The sequence below is a fragment of the Bos indicus genome, chromosome 7, assembly GCF_029378745.1.
Source record: "Bos indicus isolate NIAB-ARS_2022 breed Sahiwal x Tharparkar chromosome 7, NIAB-ARS_B.indTharparkar_mat_pri_1.0, whole genome shotgun sequence".
Classification (NCBI taxonomy): Eukaryota; Metazoa; Chordata; class Mammalia; order Artiodactyla; family Bovidae; genus Bos; species Bos indicus.
In genome coordinates, this window is record NC_091766.1 from 76,496,921 (window position 1) to 76,516,130 (window position 19,210).

At 35.3% G+C, this 19,210-nt stretch overlaps 1 long non-coding RNA gene across 1 annotated transcript in view; it reads left to right on the forward strand.

Moving 5' to 3' along the window:
* Nucleotides 1-2,836: 2,836 nt before the first annotated feature.
* The window catches only part of LOC139183923 (uncharacterized), an 863,152-nt gene continuing 846,778 nt past the window's right edge, over nt 2,837-19,210 (forward strand). Inside the window, exon 1 of the long non-coding RNA XR_011567418.1 lies at nt 2,837-2,948. This is a non-coding gene — a long non-coding RNA (uncharacterized lncRNA). The remainder of the gene's footprint in view (nt 2,949-19,210) is intronic.

Here is a 19,210-nt window from a genome sequence, read left to right on the forward strand (position 1 = left end):
TTATCCTAGTTTTTTTTTTTTTTTTTGCTGAGAGCTCTAGGGTTTCCTCAGAAAGTAAGTCACTTTCCCAAATCACTTTGCAAAGCCAGAATTCAACTCATGTTTGTTTGGTTCCCAATTACAAGCACTAAAATACTATTTAGTCATGCATCAATATTATACTTCAGATGTTATTTAAAATGTTATTCAAATAGCTCATGTGTTAATACTTTGTCTTTTGAATTATGCTTTACATTTGTCATCTCTGATTACTCAGTTCTTTTTTGGGCTTCATGTACTTTTGCCTATGGATGATATGTGCACACGCTATATGTGCTGCCTTTATGATAAAAATATTGAGCAATATGAGAATCATAAACTACACAGGAGGCTGGATTATAGGTGAAGCTGGTCAAAAGAATTGCTTTAATAGTTTAAACTTTTGTCTTTTTAAACAAAATAAACCTATCCCAAAAAGTGAAGACCTTGTTTGCTAAGTATTATTCAGGGTACAATTTAAATTAAGTAATTATGCAATAGTTTAGAAACCTATCTCGTATAATGATGTGTTACGTGATGTCACTTTTTAGAAGGGAAAATAGAGACATTCTATTTAAATAGTTGAGTAATGTGAAAGGAGTATATCTATCTATAATCTATTATATCTATTTATCTGTTAAAGAAATTATTATGTTTCAACCTCAGGAACCTAGAACTGAGTCATCTTGTTGTTCAGTCACTCATTCATGCCCAACTCTTTGTGACCCCATGGACTGCAGCACACCAAGCTTCCCTGTCCATCACCATCTTCTGGAGCTTGCTCAAACTCATGTCCATTGAGTCAGTGATGCCATCCAACCATCTCATCTTCTGTCATCCCCTTCTTCTCCTGCCTTTGATCTTTCCCAGCATCAGGGTCTTTTCCAATGAGTCAGCTCTTTGCAACAGGTGGCCAAAGTCCACCTGTTGGAGCTTCAGCCTCAGCATCAGTCCTTCTAATAAATACTCAGGACTGATTTCCTTTAGGATTGACTGATCTGATTTTCTTGCTGTCAAAGGGACTCTTAAGAGTCTTCTCCAACACCGCAGTTCAAAAGCATCAGTTTTTCAGTGCTCAGCTTTCTTTATGGTCCGACTCTCACATCCATACATGACTATTGCAGAAACCATAGTTTGACCAAGCAGACCTTTTTTGGTAAAGCAATGTCTCTGCTTTTAATATGCTTTCTAGGTTTGTCACAGCTTTTCTTCCAAGGAGCAAGCATCTTTTAATTTCATGGCTACAGTCACCATCTGCAGTGATTTTGGAGTCCAAGGAAAAAAATCTGTCCTTGTTTCCATTGTTTCCCCATCTATCTGTCTATTTGCCAGGAAATGATGGGACTGGATGCCATGATCTTCATTTTTTGAATGTTGAGTCTTAAGCCAGCTTTTTCACTCTCCTCTTTTAGCTTCACCAAGAGGCTCTTTCGTTCCTCTTTGTTTTCAGCCATAACCGTGGTGTCACCTGCATATCTAAGGTTACTGATATTTCTCCCTGCAATTTTTATTCTGGCTAGTGCTTCATCCAGCCTGGCATTTCACATGATGTACTCTACATAGAAGTAAATAAGCAGGGAGACAACATACATCCTTGACGTTCTCATTTCCCAATTTTGAACCAGTTCATTGTTCCGTGTCCAGTTCAAACTGTTGCCGTCAATTTTAGAAGTAAACAAAAGATTTTGTTTCCATGTTCTTCATGCTCAGCCAATCACAACCCCAAGGATGTGGTTAATATCTAAGGCAAAGTATTATTAGGATGTCTTGCTTTTGTTTCATGGGCTTCAGATAGTAAGCAGCAGCAATCTTCACTATAGAATTCATCAGTGGATTTTACTGGTGATGGAGAGGGTCCTTAAGGCTTTACTAGTATGATTTGAAAACTTCAGTGGTAAACAATCATCTTGAGAGCATGTTATAAAGGGAATTCTGGGTTGTATGCTATTAACAGTTGTAGGATAGGCTTTCCGTGGAATCTTCATTTTCAGTAGGAACTTAAGGTAATTCTAAGAGTTTGTTTCTGGTCTCTTACTGGGTAACAGGCAGCTTTACTGAGTAAACAAAAAGGATAGAACTTACATGCAAAAATAAATAAATAATTGAAAAGAATAATTTTCCTTCTTAAACATTATTCCTACCATTTGTGACACTTACTTGCCTTTAATCTGCTTATATTGATGGAATTCATAAACTTCAAGTATCCTCACAGACCTATGCTGTCATTGAAATATCTGATACTTGGAAATAAACATAAATCCTTTCTTGATAGATCAAAGTTTACATACACATACGTTAATAAAATCAAATCAGATATTTAGAGTGGATGGGTTGTCTACAAGATAAGAAGACAAACATTAGATGAGTTTACTTTTAAGTTATTTTTAATGCCATTTTCTAGCTTTCACAAATTGTTTTTGTTTTTGCATTTGTGACACTATGATTTATAATAAATACTTTTAAAAAAAGAAATACATATTTGGTCTTAGTCCTTTTCTATCACCAGAGATCCTAAAACCTTGGAATATAAATGATAGAGTAATAAGGGTGAAAATAATACCTTTTGTGATTCATAACATGTCCCTTTCAACCAATACTGAGGTTATGTTAATGAGGTAACTTTTGGAAAACCCTTAAGGAGGGGCTGGTTGCCAGGAAAAATGATCCAGGAAAGGAAGAAGCCTTGGACATTGAGTTCAAGGATGATTTACTGATACCTGCCCCTGTAATGACGACTTCATAAAAACTTTAAAGGACAGGCTTTGATGTGCTTCCTGAACTTTGGTTGCTGAACCAGAATGAATCTAAAGACTGGAACAGAAGCTCTAGTATTCAAGACCCTTCCAGACCTTGCACCATGCACAGACATATCCCTGAGATACTGCACATTTGCTTCCAGACCACTGCAATAAAGCGAATCTCTCAATACAGTGAGTCACACGATTTTTTGGTTTCTCAATGAATATAAAAGGTATATTTACCTTGTACTAATAGTCTATTAAGTGTTCAATAACAGTATTTCTAAAAAAAATAATGTGGATACTTAGTAAAAAATCTTTATCACTAAAAAAATGCTAACCATCATCTGAACATTTAGTGAGTTGGAATCTTTTTGCTAGTGGAGGGTCTTGCCTTGATGTTATGGCCACTGACTGATCAGGGTGGTTGCTGAAGGTTGGGGTAGCTGTGGCAGTTTTGTAAAATAAGACAGAAATGAAGTTTGCTGTGTCTATTGACTCTTCCCTTTGTAAATAGTTTCTCTGTGGCATGCAGTGCTATTTGATAACTTTTTAAAAAATTTATTTACTTTAATTGGAAGCTAATTACTTTACAATATTGTAGTGGTTTTTGCTATACATTGACATGAATCAGCCATGGGTGTACATGTGTTCCCCATCCTGAACCCCCCCTCCCACCTCATTCCCCATCCCATAACTTTTATCCACAGTAGAACTTCTTGAAAATTTTGAGTTAGTCCTCTCAAAGGGTTGCTGCCTTAACTTATCAATTAAGTTAATATAATAGGCTAAATACTTTGTTTTCAACAAATTTCACAGCATATCATCAGGGATAGAGTCCATCTCAAGAAACCATTTTCTTTGCTCATTCATAAGAAGCAACCCCTTATCTATTAAAGTTTCATCATGAGACTTCAGGAATTCAAGTCATATATGCAGATTCTTTCAAATCTAGTTCTTTTGCTGTTTTTACCAAATCTGCAATTATTTCCACCCCTGAAGTCTTTATCCTCTCCAAAACTTCAGGAGAGTTGTAATCAACTGCTTCCAAATTTCTGTTCATGATGACTTGACCTCTTCTCATGAATCATAAATGTTATTAATGGAATCAGGAATGGTGAATCCTTTCCAGAATATTTTTAATGAATTTTCCCAGATCCATAAGAGAAATCATTATCTATGGCAGCAGTAGCCTTATGAAATGTATTTCTTTAATAATAAGACTTGAAGTCAAATTTATTCTTGATCCAAGGGCTGCAGAATGGATGTTGTGTTATTAGGCATAAAAGCAGAATTAATCTCATTTAACATATCTATCAAAGCTCTGGGGTGATTAGGTATATTATCAGTGAGCACTATTATTTTGGATGTTTTTTTTTTTTCTGAGAGTAGGTCTCAATAGTGAGCTTTAACTACTCAATAAACCACGTTATCAACAGATGTGCAGTCATTCTGTCTTTGTTACTCCACAACCAAAGTATTTTTAATATAATTCTTGAGGGTGCTGGGATTTTCAGAATGGTCCATGAGCATTGGCTTCAACTTAAATTCACCAGTGGCATTAGTGCCTAGCAAGAAAATTAGCCCGCTCCTTTAATGTTTTGAAGGCAGGTGTTGACGTCTCTTCTCTAGATGTGTAAGTCTCAGATGGCGTGTTCTTCCAGTAGAAGGTTATTTTGCTTACATTGAAAATCTGTTGTTTAGGGTAGCCACTTTCATGAATTTTCTTAGTTAGATCTTCTGGATAACTTGCTGCAGCTTTCATATCAGTACTTGAGGCTTCATTTTGCATTTTTATGTTATGGAGGTGGCTTCTGTTCCTAACCCCCATTAACCAACTTCTGCTAGTTTCAAACTTTTCTTCTGTGGCTTCCTCCCTTCTCTCAGCATTCATAGAATTGAAGAAAAGGCCTTTCTTTGGATCAAGTTTCTTCTTAATGGGATGTGTCGCTGGTTAGGTTTTCTGTCCAGATCACTGAAACTTTCTTGTTGTCAGCAATAAGGCTGTTTTGCTTTCTTATGAGTCATGTGTTCACTGGAGTAGCACTGTCAACGTCCTTCAGGAACTTGTCTCCTGTATTCACAGCTTGGTTAAGTGTGAAGAGACCTAACAAGAGACCTAACATTGGCTTATCTCAACTTTCAACATGCCTTCCTCAGTAAACTTAATGATTTGAAGTGAGAGCTTTTGATTTGAAGTGAGAGATGTGCTACCCTTCCCTGCCCATGAAGCCTTTCAGGTGTCCTAATTTCAGTATTGTTGTCTTAGGGTTAGGGAGAGGACAGCAGTTGGTTGGTAGAGCAGTCATTAAAACACATTATTCAATATTGTCACACATCAAAACAATAATGATAGAAACATCAAAGATCACGGATCACCATAAGAAATATAACAATAGTGGAAAAGTGTGAAATATTGTGAGAACTACCAAAATGGGACACGGATACATAGCAAGCAAATCGTGTTGGAAAAGTGGCCCCATAGACTTACTCAATGCAGGGTTGCTGCAAACCTTTAATTTGTAAAAACTGCAATATCTGTGAAGTGCAATAAAGCAAACAGTGATAAAATGAACTATTCCTGCATCTTTTAATTAGCCTACTCACTTATATCCTTGAACATCCTGTGTAATAAAGCAGTAAATTGATTAGTAAACTGGTTTCCAGAGTTCTGTAAGCTAATCTAGTCCAGGGCTCCCCAATCTCTGGAATCTCATGCCAGATGATCTGAGGTGGAGCTGATGTAATAAGAATAGAAATAAAGTGCACAGTAAAGTCATAGGTTTGAATCATCTTGAAAGCACCCCCACAACCCAATCCATAGAAAACCTGTCTTTCACAAAACCGGTTCCTAGCACCAAGAAGGTTGGAAACCTCTGCTCTAAAGAGCTATTAGAACCCAGGAAGGACCAATAGAAACCTTCAGTTCATAGCCTGTCAGTCAGAAGAACAGGTAACAACCTGAACTTGTGATGGCCTCTGAACTGGGGGCAGTCTTGTAGGACAGCGTCTTCACCTGTGGACTCTGACAGTAGGTTGGCAGTCAGGACTGAGCTAAATTTGTAGGAAACCCATCAAGGTTCAGTGTAAACTGTAGAATTACTTGGTGGTGGTGGATAATAAACAGCAGAGAGTGGAAATACTATATATTAACTTGAATATTTTTTAAACAACATTTTTCATTTATGCCCCTGTATGGAGAAGGCAATGGCACCCCACTCCAGTACTCTTGCCTGGAAAATCTCATGGACGGAGGAGCTTGGTGGGCTGCAGTCCATGGGGTCGCTGAGGGTTGGACACGACTGAGCGACTTCACTTTCACTTTTCACTTTCATGCATTGGAGAAGGAAATGGCAACCCACTCCAGTTTTTTTGCCTGGAGAATCCCAGGGACGGGGCATCCTAGTGGGCTGCCGTCTATGGGGTCATGCAGAGTCGGACACAACTGAAGTGACTCAGCAGCAGCAGCAGCATTCTGTGTCAAGATCATAGTTTGACTCGAACTCTTCTCTGCCTCTTTCTCCACTTATTTTTGCCTCCCAGTTCACTTCCCAGTTTCCTGCTACTCTGCAAGTACCTACTGGTTTTCAAGATCATTTGATTAAAAAAAAAAAAATCCAAAGTTTATATTTTCCAAATATGTCCTTCTCTTTTGGTCCTGAAACACAAGTATAAAGCTAAAACTCTCAAATATTATAATGCAAATCATCTGAGGATAGTTCAATATGAAAAAGGAAAAAAAAATAACAAATGTATTTTATGCAAATGTGTTTAAAGTTGGTTGCTTTTACATTTTAATTCAAAATTTTGATAAATATTTTATAATAGTTTTGATTTATAATAAACTCATATTTTTAATTTAAAATTTAGCAAGAGAAAATAATATGAAAACTTTGAAATTCACAAGAAATCTTATTTGTATTCTTATTTTTGATATTTTGGCTGAGGAAAGAGTAGTTTGATTCAATGAGGATAATAGTCTCAACTAAAAAAAAAAAAAAATTCCACAACAACATTCTTTGCAGTTTTTGTAACACCTACGTGTTCTTATTGGCTCCCTTATGGTTCTGTTTTGAGCCATGCCAGTGTCATAAACTAAAAGAAAAAAAGCAAAATCAGTGCAGTGGAGTTTCTAGTAAAGGTAGAGTAAATAATTCGGACAAAGTTTTTCTGCTGAGGACAACTAGAATAATAGAATATGGAGAGATGTTATAGAGAGCAACAGAATTAATAGGTAGCTATCAGAAGGAAGATTCATGCCAGAATGTTTTTCCCTATGGATGTTTTCCAGTTCTGGAATGGGTTGATAAAGGGTTAAACAATTCTTCTGAAAGCTTCTTTGAACTAAGAGGGAAAGGATAGGTGTCCAGGATGACATCACAGGGATATGGAAGAGCTGAATGTAGTACCCAGAAGTGACTGCAGCTCAGTTTTTTATTCTCTCATATCTGGAATTGAACTGAGGTAATCTTACTGCTGGTCTCTCTAGAGACAGGCAGAACAAATATTAAAACTCTGGAGCAAGATGTTATCATCTTAAAAGTCAAATGATCTATAAACATTAAAAAAAAAAAAAGGTACACAGTAGAAAAGTCACCAAGAATAGGAGTAGAGAACACATGATGAAGAGAAGTAATAAAAGCAGTAGAAGATAGAAACAAGCCCACTAAGTTTCAAATGGTAAGGTTATTAGACACAGGTCTTGAAATAATGATCTCTCTCTGTCAAAAGAAGCCAAAGCAAATATTGAGTATTTACAGAAGACTGGAAAATTTTAAATACCAAATAAAAATACAGAATTTCAATAAATTCAAATGAAGAAACCAGTAAGATAAGTTCAACACATGCCAGACACAGTTGAAAAGAGAATTAATCCAAAGAGGATATCTTAGAAGTAAATGTCCAGAATGAAGCACAGAGAAGCAAAAAATGAAAATTACAGAATAATGGAATGTGACATAGATCACACAGAAAGCAGGCCTACCTTTCTGAAATTGTAATCCAAGGAAAATTGGATAGGAAATGGGGCAGAAGTAATATCTGAAGATGGCTCTGAACTGAACGAAACTGGAAAAAGGTATCAAGTTATCAAGTCACAGAATAGGGAGCACTACAAACCTTAATATGGTAAAAATAAAATGAAACTCAGTTTTATATTTAAAAACTGCTGAGATAAAAATATAAAGAACCAGAGTTAAAATCCATCAGAGATTAAAGACATGTTATGTTCCAAAGAACAGTATGATTAACAATTGGATTTTCAATAAAAATGATGGAAACCAGAATACATTGGAATGGCATCTTTAAATGATGAAAGAATACAAATTTCAACAAATTTTATACTCAGCAAAACTTAATTCAGAAACATAGTAAAAATAAAGATGTTTTCAGAAAAAATGAGAAATGAGTGAATTTATTACAGGAAGATGCACAGTAAAACCCTAAAGAAATTATTTCAGGGGAAGGAAACTTGCTTCAAAGACAGCAGGAAATTACACAGACATAAGAATATCAGGAAGGGGGAAATATCTGGGTATATCTGTAAGAATATTAATTTCATTAAACAAAAATAGTGATGTCTTATAAGGTTTAGCACAGCTTACGGTAATAGAGGTTAGGCACATGAGTTTAAAAAAAAGAGTTCATAACTAGAATAAAAAGAGGGAGAGATTGAATAATAAAGCTTTCAAGCAAAAAGTTGAGAGATGGGAAATAAGAAAACAGAAAAATGGCATATATAGAGAAGATTGAAAAATATGGTATATTTAAATTCAGTTATATAAATATATATATGTGTATATATATGCAGATACGCAGATGATACTACTCTAATGGCAGAAAGTAAAGAGGAACTAAAAAGCTTCTTGATGAGGGTAAAAGAGGAAAGTGAAAAAGCTGGCTTGAAACTCATTAAAAAACCAAGATCATGGCATCTGATCCCATAACTTCAAGGTAAATAGAAGGGGGGAAAAAAAAAGTAGAGGCAGTGACAGATTTTATTTACTTGGGCTCCAAAATCACTGTGTACAGTGACTGCAGCCATGAAATCAAAAGGCTCTTGCTCCTTGGAAGGACAGCTATGACAAACCTAGAGAACATTTTAAAAAGGAGAGACGTTCCTTTGCTGACAAAGGTCTAATTAGTCAAAGCTATGCTTTTTCCAGTAGGCATGTGTGGATGTGAGAGTTGGACCGTAAAGAAGGCTGAGGGCCAAAAACTGATGCTTTCACACTGTGGTGCTGGAGAAGACTCTCGAGAGTCTCTTGGATGGCAAGGAGATCTATCCAGTCAATCCTAAAGGAAATCAGTCCTGAATATTCATTGGATGGACTGATGCTAAAGCTGAAGCTCCAATACTTTGGCCACTTTATGCAAAGATCTGACTAGTTGGAAAAAACCCTGATGCTGGGAAATATTGAAGGTAGAAGAAGGGGGCTGTAGAGGATCAAATGGTTAGATAGCATCCTTGACTCAATAGTCAGGAATTTAAATAAGCTCCAGGAGATAATGGAGGACAGAGGAGCCTGACATGCTACAGACCATGGGATCACAAAGAGTCAGAGACAACTTAGCAACTGAACAGCAGCAACAACAAATAGATTAAATGTTTCAATTAAAACACAAGGATTTTCAGATTGCAGAAAATAACTTCTAGAATAACATGTCAAAAATATAAAGATATACAGTTTGAATTAGTGAGTTGTTAAAAAATGATAGATATTATCAAAAGAAGAGGGAACAAAAGGTAGTTCATACAAAATACTTAAATTCTGAGTTATATTAATGATAGAAATATTATAATTAAAGGTAAAAGAGATAAAGGTAAACAGTCCATATCAATTTTAATTCACTGATGAGATATATGTCTAAAATTATATAAATTTTTAGTATTCAATAATATATAAAAAGGAAAATTTATAGCACTCTAGCAGAAAAAAGCAGGTCTACAGATAGTGAGAACTGTTTATACAATTGGATCAAAAATCAGCCATGCTATAGAATATTTGAAAAACAATTAGCAAACTTGATAGAATGGATATTATATATAAAATGTTACACCCAACAAATACAGAAACAAGCATTCTTTCAAGTACACTCATTTACAAAAGTTACACGGATACTGGTTGTTAATCAATTTTTATTTAAGGCCAAAAATTAGATATCATAAAAAGAAAATGCTTTAGCCACAAATTATTTTTATAGAAACAAGTTATAAAGTTAAATAAGCCTCAATATATTTGGTAACTAAGGGAAATACTTTCAAATAACTCAAAAGTCAAAGGGAAAAGTCATAATATAGACTAGAATAGATTTTAATCTGAATGATAATAAAAATAACACACCAAAGCTTGCAGAAAAATCTTTGCTTAGAAAGAATTTTTGTCTTTCAATGCATGTATTTGAAAAGAAGAAAGACAGAATCAATGGACCAAGCATCCTTCTCAAGAAGTTATATAACAGTAATTTGTATGTTTTGCAAATATAGGAGAATTAAAGTAAAATAATAGAGTTAATAAACCAGAAAGAATAAAATAACAATCAAAAGATCCATAAAACTGACAAACTTTGGTGTGCTTAGGGAAAGAGAGACAGAGCAGAGAGAGAAAATGGCCAATTTTAAGAATAAAATTCTTAGAAATTCCAACTAATTGACATTCTGAAAAAGACAAAACTATGGAGACAGTAAAAAGATCATTGGTTGCTGGGATTAGGAGTGTTAGGGTGAAGGGCATAGTTGTGGAGGACCAGGAATTTTTGGACAGTGTAAATATTCTCTCTGATCCTATAATGATGGGTACAATGAATATACATTGTCCAAATCCATATAACAGAGTGGGCTTCCTAGGTGGCTCAGTGGTAAAGAATCTGCTTGCCAATGCAGGAGACATAGGTTTGATTGGGAATATCCCCTGGAAGGGAAAATGGCAACTCACTCCAATATTCTCGCCTGGAGTAATCTCATGAACAGAGGAGCATGGCAGGCTACAGTCCATAAAATAGGAAAGAGTTGGACATGACTGAGTGACTGAGCACGTATGCAGCACATATAATATAGAATACCAAGATGCTACTGCTGCTGATAAGACACTTCAGTCCGACTCTGTGAGACCTCACAGATGGCAGCCCACCAGGCTCCCCCATCCCTGGGATTCTCCAGGCAAGAACACTGGAGTGGGTTGCCATTTCCTTCTCCAATGCAGGAAAGTGAAAAGTGAAAGTGAAGTCGCTCAGTCATGTCCGACTCTTAGCGACCCCTTGGACTGCAGCCTACCGGGCACCTCCATCCATGGGATTTTCCAAGCAAGATTACTAGAGTGGGGTGCCATCACCTTCTCCTATAGAACACCAAGAGTGAACCTTAATATAAACTATAGACTTGGGGTGATTGTGATGTGTTGCAACATATGGACCACTCTGGTGTGAGTTGTTGATAACGGGAGAGGCTTTGCATGTGTGTTGTTGTTTAGTCAGTAAGTCATGTCTGACTCTTTGTGACCCTATGGACTGTAGCTCACCAGGCTCCTCTGTCTATGGGATTCTCCAGGCAAGAATACTGGAGCGGGTTGCCATTTTCTCCTCCAGGGGATCTTCCCTACCCAGGGATTGAAACCTGCATATCCTGCTTGGCAAGGCAGATTTATTTTTTTTTTTTTTACCACTGAGCCATTACAGCCCATGGAGTCGCAAAGAGACAGACATTACTTAGGGACTAAATAATAACTGTATGTGTGAGGGTAGAGAGTATATGAGAAATCTCTGTATGTTCTTGATTTTACTGTGAACCTAAACTGCTTTAAAAGATAAAACTTTAATAGAAAAATTCTCAGAAATATATAAGATAAGAGAATGTAATGAAATCTTGAAATCAATAATATGGCAATTTAGCCGACACAGTAGAAATAGTAATTTGAGCAATCCTGTGAATACTGACTAAATTTAATCCCTAGTTAAAAGCCTTTCAACAAACTTTTTTTCTTCAAATTTAAGGAAAACATTACAAAGCCACACAAAACAAAAATTTAGGTCTAGATGCTTTCATTTGGTGAACAATTCCAAATATTTAAGCAATAAATAATTTAGTGTTGTTCAAAACCCTCTGGGGGAACTAAAAATCCCACAGCACCAATGCTTCTCAATTCATGTTGTGATAATGCAATACTTCTGGAAAAGACATTTTTATGCCTATCTTAAGTATGAATATAGAATTCAAAATCTAATAAATATTAGCAAACTTAGGAAATTAGTAAAAAGGGTAATACATCATAACTAGTTTAATATTATTTGGAGAGTGTAAGGTTAGTTTAATATCAGAAAATCTATTAATGTAACATTAACAGGAAAAATAAGAATTGTATCATCTTCAAAATGTTACAGGATAATATTTGATAAATTTAATTTATATCCTTTCATATATACTCATTATTTTAAAAAACTAGAAAATCAAGAATAAAATGAATGCCTTCAATAAATGAATATGACAAAAAAAAGTGCTATCACAAAAATAGTTCTTGATATTGAAATTTTTCAGTTCAGTTCAGTTCAGTCACTCAGTCCTGTCCAAATTTGTGACTCCATGAACTGCAGCACGCCAGGCCTCCCTGTCCATCACCAACTCCGGAAGCCTACCCAAACTCATGTCCATTGAGTCCATGATGCCATCCAACCATCTCAACCTCTGTCATCCCCTCCTCCTCCTGCCCTCAATCTTTCCCAGCATCACGGTCTTTTCAAATGAGTCAGCTCTTCGCATCAGGTGGCCAAAGTATTGGAGTTTCAGCTTCAACGTCAGTCTTTCCAATGAATACCCAGGACTGATCTCCTTTAGGATGGACTGGTTGGATCTCCTCGCAGTCCAAGGGACTCTCAAGTCTTCTCCAACACCACAGTTCAAAAGCATCAATTCTTCCACTCTCAGCTTTCTTTATAGTCCAGCTCTCACATCCATACATGACTACTGGTAAAACCATATTTTAGTCATCCCTTTAAAATGGAGACATAGGTACCTGCTACTACCAGCCATTAGAATCTTATTGGAGATTTGAACAGTGCACCAAGCTAAAGGAAGAAACAAAAGGAATGGAACTGAATGGAACTGAAAAGGAATCTTCTTTATCCACATATGATAATATATAGATATAAACAAAAGAATACAAATAAAGTATTAAAATCAATAAACTACTTTAGCAGATTTTCTGTTTGCAAGTTAAATCATAAAACTCAGTTGCAAAGGAAAAGAAATTCTAAAACAGTACAGAGTGAAGTAAGCCACAAAGAAAAACACCAATACAGTATACTAACACATATATATGGAATTTAGAAAGATGGTAACGATGACCCTATGTACGAGACAGCAAAAGAGACACTGATGTATAGAACAGTCTGTTGGACTCTGTGGGAGAGGGAGAGGGTGGGATGATTTGGCAGAATGGCATTGAAACATGTATAATATCATATATGAAACGAGTCGCTAGTCCAGGTTCGATGCATGATACTGGATGCTTGGTGCTGGTGCACTGGGACCACCCAGAGGGATGGTACAGGGAGGGAGGAGGGAGGAGGGTTCAAGACGGGGAACAAGTGTATACCTGTGGCGGATTCATGTTGATGTATGGAAAAACCAATACAATATTGTAAAGTTTAAAAATACAATAAAATAAATATATTTAAAAATAAAATCACATTAAACATATCAAATAATAAGTCTAGCAGACAAAGAGAAATACCTCTCTGGAAGAAACTACAAAACATTATTGAGAGAATGTAAAGGAAATATATTGATGTGTCTATCATGTTTATGGAGTAAAACATTCATTATTGTAAAGACTCTAATTTTCCTTAAGTTCACCTCTAGAGTCACTACAATCTCAATAAAAATTCCAGTAGAGTTTTACAGAATATGATGGACCTACCCTAAAACTGACATGAAAATCCAAATGCTAATAATAGCCATTACACTCTGCCTCAAAGAAGAAGGGCAAAAGGGAGGACATGCTCTATCAGATATCAGAACTGATATCACATTGCAGTAAAGGGAACATGTGTCATTTCTGCAAAAATAAATAAATAATCAGTTGAACATAAAATACTACAGTGAATAAGTAGATTTGTTCATATATGGACCCAATTCAACTGTAAGTGGTAATGTATAGCAATAAGAAATAAAGTTGTCTTCACAAATGTTGGTGCAGCTGTTGATTTTCCATATGGAAAATAGTGCAATTTGATTGCTACCTTGTGCCATATATTAAATTAATTCCAGGAAATTATAAATTTAGGTGGGAAATAACAAAACTTCTAAAAGATACTATTGAAGAATATCTTTATAATGGAATGGGGCAATATTTCTTAAATAGGACACACAAAATGTAAACCATAAAAGAAAATATTGATAAATTGGACATTAGATTTAAGAACTTATTTTCAAGCAATGCCAGTGAAATGAAAAAAAAAGTTCACAAAGTGGGAGAATTTATTTACAATACATAAACAGGCAAAGGACTAGTATCCAGAATATGGAAAGAACTGCTACTAATTAATAAGAAAATAACCCAAAAGAACTTGTAAGAATATGGGAAAGATATCCCATAAGATATCAAGCTATTGAATAAAAATCTGAAGAAATTCTCAAATCTTACTGGTATTCAGGGAAAGCTGATGAGACACCACTATGTATCCACTGGAATGGTTAAAATGTAAAAGTGTGGCAAAAGTGTAGAACCCTGGGAGCTCTCAAACATTACAGAAGAGAGAGTAACAGGAAATCAATGTGGTGCTCTCTCCTAATTGTGAATGCTTGCATACTCCATTTTCTAGCAATTATACTCCTGCTCAGTCGCTTAGTCATATCCAACTCTCTGCAACCCCATGGACTGTAGCCCTCCAGACCTTTATCAGTGGGATTTTCAAGGCAAGAATACTGGAGTGGGTTGCCATTTCCTCCTCCAGAAATGATACCCCTGGATATGTAGCAAAGAATAATAGGTATACGAGACATGTACAAGAATATTCACAGCAACGTTATGTAGAACATTTGGATAAATGGAATTGTCATGCATGCAAATAAGAGTGCCATAAATTAATGAAAATGAAAGCTCTATAGCTACACTGAGCAATATGACTAAACCTTACAAATATAATATTGGTTGGATGATACCAGACATAAAAGACTATGATATCATTTATACATATTTCAAAAATTAAGCAAGTGGGTATTAGAGTTTTAAGCTTGATTTGTATAAATTATAAAGACTATATAAAGTGACTGCTATGAAATTCAGTTATCTTTTAGCTGTTGGGAGTGGATAGTTGGGAGGGAGTATGGGATTAGATTTCTAGGTTGCTCGCAATGCTCTATTTCTTAATCTAAATGATGAATACACAAGTATTTATGATAAAATTGTATGCTATATTTTTTTACAAGTGATATTTTGCAATAAAAAGGGTTAAAGAAAATATATTTAAATTTCAGTATCTTCTTTCAGAAACACCTAATAGATTGTTGGGGTGAAGACGATCTGGAAAAACTATATATACTAACAAACCAGAGCTGTGGTCAAGGTTACCTCCATAAGTGACAACGTACTGCACCAAGGCAAATTACTAGTATCAAGACATGTCAATCAGGTGTGCAGTTCTGCAGAAACAAACATTCACAGCAGCAGCTCTCAGCACCGCTGCTCTGGACAAAACAAACTAAAAACCAAACCAAATCAACAAACAAAAACTCAGAGAAACTAAACTTGTGAAGGCAGTTCTCAGCTTTACATTCTGTCAGGAGATGTCTTTGCACAGTTGCATGCAAATCTCCTACATGGTCTCTCCAAGTGGCCAGTCTCTAATGCATCTCTAATGTACCTGCCAAACAGAGCTTTCAAGGGTGGGATTAATTGGCTTTCATGACCAGTATTTAGTTGATCACTAAGACTGTGCCATGGTTGGGATGGTGGTCATTAAATTACTTTCTAAACCAATTGAGAAAGTTTCACAGCTTGTTAGCAATACTTACAATAAAAAGGCCCTGTTGTCAAAAGATATACATGGATTTTTAAGATCAAATAAAATCAAATCTTTCCTGCAGTTTTTAAAAGTTTTAAAAATCTGGTTTTAGCAGAACATCTGGTTCAAGTCTCAGTTATTAAGGAGGATTATATATAACTTTATATAACAAACATATTTGAAATATTTGGCTATTAAGCCTAATTAAGATATTAGAAGTATACTGGACTTAATGGTAAAATATATCTAATGAGGTTAACTCTACAATATCAGCCTTTTAGATATTATATCACCCTTAAATTTAGGCTCCACTTTATTCAGTGAAGTTCTCATGTTGCTATGAAAATTTTCTCTCTTATGGTTATAAAATTCCAAAATGACTTTCTGCATAAAAATAGCAATTGTTATTTAGTGTCTGCTCAACATTTTGCTCTTACTTTTTTCAAATTCCTGTTTAGGTTGTCTTTGATTTTTGAGACTCTCCTTTCTATTTCTTTCATTTTTGTTTTCTTTATGCCACTCATAGCAATGAAACCATGATTTGTCTTATAACCCAATCGCTTTTATTTTTGTTGTTCAGTTGCTAAGTTGTATATGATTATTTGTGACCCCATGGACTGTGGCATGCCAGGCTTATAAATCTTTCATTATCTTTGGGAGTTTGTTCAAACTCATGTCCATTGAGTCAGTGATGCCATCCAGTCATCACATCCTCTGTTGCCTCCTTCTCTTCTTGCCCTCAGTCTCCCCCAGCATGAGGGTCTTTTCCAATGATCTGGCTCTTAGCATCAGGTGGTCAAAGTATTGGAACTTCAGCATCAGTCCTTCCAATGAATATTCAGAGTTGATTTCCTTTAGGATTGATAGGTTTGATCTCCTTGCTGTCCAAGGAACGCTCAAGAGTCTTCTCCAGCAACACAGTTTGAAAGCATCAATTCTTTGGAGCTCAGCCTTCTTTCTGGTCCGACTCGCCCATTCATACATGACTACTGAAAAAACTATAGTTTTGACTATGTGGACCTCTCTTGGCAAACTAATGTCTTCCCTTTTTCATATGCTAGGTTTAATAGGTCTAGGTTTGTCATAGCTTTCCTTCCAAGGAACAAACATCTTTAAATCTCATGGCTAGAGTCACTCTCCACAGTGATTTGGCACCCAGGAAATAAAATCTGTCATTGTTTCCATTTTCCTCCAACTATTTGCTATGAAGTGATGGGATTGGGTGTCAGTTTTCTGAATATTGAGTTTTAAGCCAGTGTTTTCCCTCTCTTCTTTCACCTTCATCAAGAGGCTCTTTGGTTCCTCTTTTCTTTCTGCCATTAGGGTGATATAATCTACATATCTGAGGTTGTTGATATTTCTCCCAGCAATCTTGATTCCAGCTTGTGATCATCTAGCCTGGCATTTTGCCTTAAATATAATTTTTATTATTCCTGTATTTTTCTGATTTTATTATTTTTTCTGTGTTATTGACTTTTTCTGTGTTATTGAGCATCTACATTTTGTCTTAGGTTTTCTGTTAGCTCTATTTTCCCTGAGTCTCAATCACTCCATAATTTTAATTATCATCTATTACTAGTAGCTACCAAGTCAGTTTTTATACCCTAGATAACTGTAGTAAGCAATATATGCATATTAACAGTCTTTACTCCTCAAAGATATCCCAGAACTTGGCAACTGCTAGGGCAACCTCTTTCATTTATTCACCCTAAGATTTGTTGAAAACAGTTATTGTTAGAAAAGAAACTTCTAAGTTATTTTAGCAGTGACATTAGTATATGGGAAAGCATGTTTGGGTAGGAAGAAATAATTTCAACTAAGTAAATGCCTAAGGAATATAGATTCAAAACCAATGAGTAACTGTTCAAAACCAAGGATCAGAATAAAGGGATAATTTTTGCTCTCCTTTATTTGAATTTGTTGGCAGCTTATTACATTTTATCTCAATTTATTTCATCTAAAAATCTCATTGTTTTTGTGTATGAGTCATGATTCTTTTTATTAACCCTCCAGTACAGGAAATCTTAATTATATGATCTTTCACCAATATAAATATTATGAAAGTATGAAAGAACTGTATTATATTCAGTAGCTGAACACCAAAAAGAAACAAACAAAGGTCTTTTTTTTTACTGTGAAAAATGTTATATATTTGTACCTCCTCAGAACCCTCTTAAAATATATGTTCTTGAAAGTGAAAGTCGGTCACTCAGTTGTGTCTGACTCTTTTAGACGCCGTGACTGTAGCCCTCCAAGCTTCTTTGTCCATGGAGTTTTCCAGGTAAGAATACTAGAATGGATTGAAATTTCCTTTTTCAGGGGATCTTCCCAACACAGGGACCTAACCCTGGTCTCCTGCAGTGCAGGCAGATTCTTATGAAATGTGAAATACAAAAAAAAGTTTTGAAAATGAAAGGTGAAAAGACTTAGTATCTGCTTATATGAAAATTATTTAAATAGAAAGTTACAAAAATACTTTTTCACATTCAAGTGCAAATGGAAATGTTTGTGTATATTGTTGGTTTCATAAATTCTTAATCTTCAAGACATGCTAAATATTTATGACATACTAATAGTATAGAAATCTTTGCCCCCCACCCCCAATATGGCACCCTCATAATGTAACTGGGAATACTTAAATTTGAACAAGCATCAAAATTCCCTGCAGGATTTGTGACACTCAGATCACTGGGTCTCACCCTCAAAGTTTCTGATACAGTGGTAGATCTGAGGAAGAGACTGAGATTTTGCATTTCTAGCACATTCCTAGTTGAGGCTTCTTAGAAGACCACCCATTGGGAAGCTTAGGCATATAATATTAATAATACTTTAATAATACTTTCACATCTATTTTAAAAACATTCTATATGTTTAATATGCCACATCAATAGATACTTGAAGAAAGTAAAAAGTGTAGCTTGATTTAGGATCTGCATAATGCTATTCTTTTCACAGAATTTTTATTTAAACCTTAACCAAGCCATTTGCACATTTAAGATAAAATCATTTACACAAAGCTTCAGGGAGTAATTTTATTGTATTACTTCCTAGACCAACATGCTTACTGAAATATCACAAACTTTCAAGTCTCTTCACTGGAAACAACACTGCAAAGGACAACTTGTTTGGGGAACTATTTCAGAAAGAGCTCCAACATCATGAGTGATTATTATGCACAGCAGGTGTAAATGAATTATTTATCAAATATGTTTTCATTATTTCTCAGTGAAAACATTGAAGATCTTTTTCCAAGCACTCAATTTCAACAGTCATTTGTACACAGTGCAGGTCTTTACTTAGACAAATATTTATGGATATGCTTTCATATGAAAAATGAAAGAGTTATTACAAATACAAACACTGTACCACATTTTGAAAGCTTAAAGTGAATAATTAGTAAATAATTATTCCATTTGATAAATAATTTTCTTCATTGCTCACTTTATTTCATTTTATAT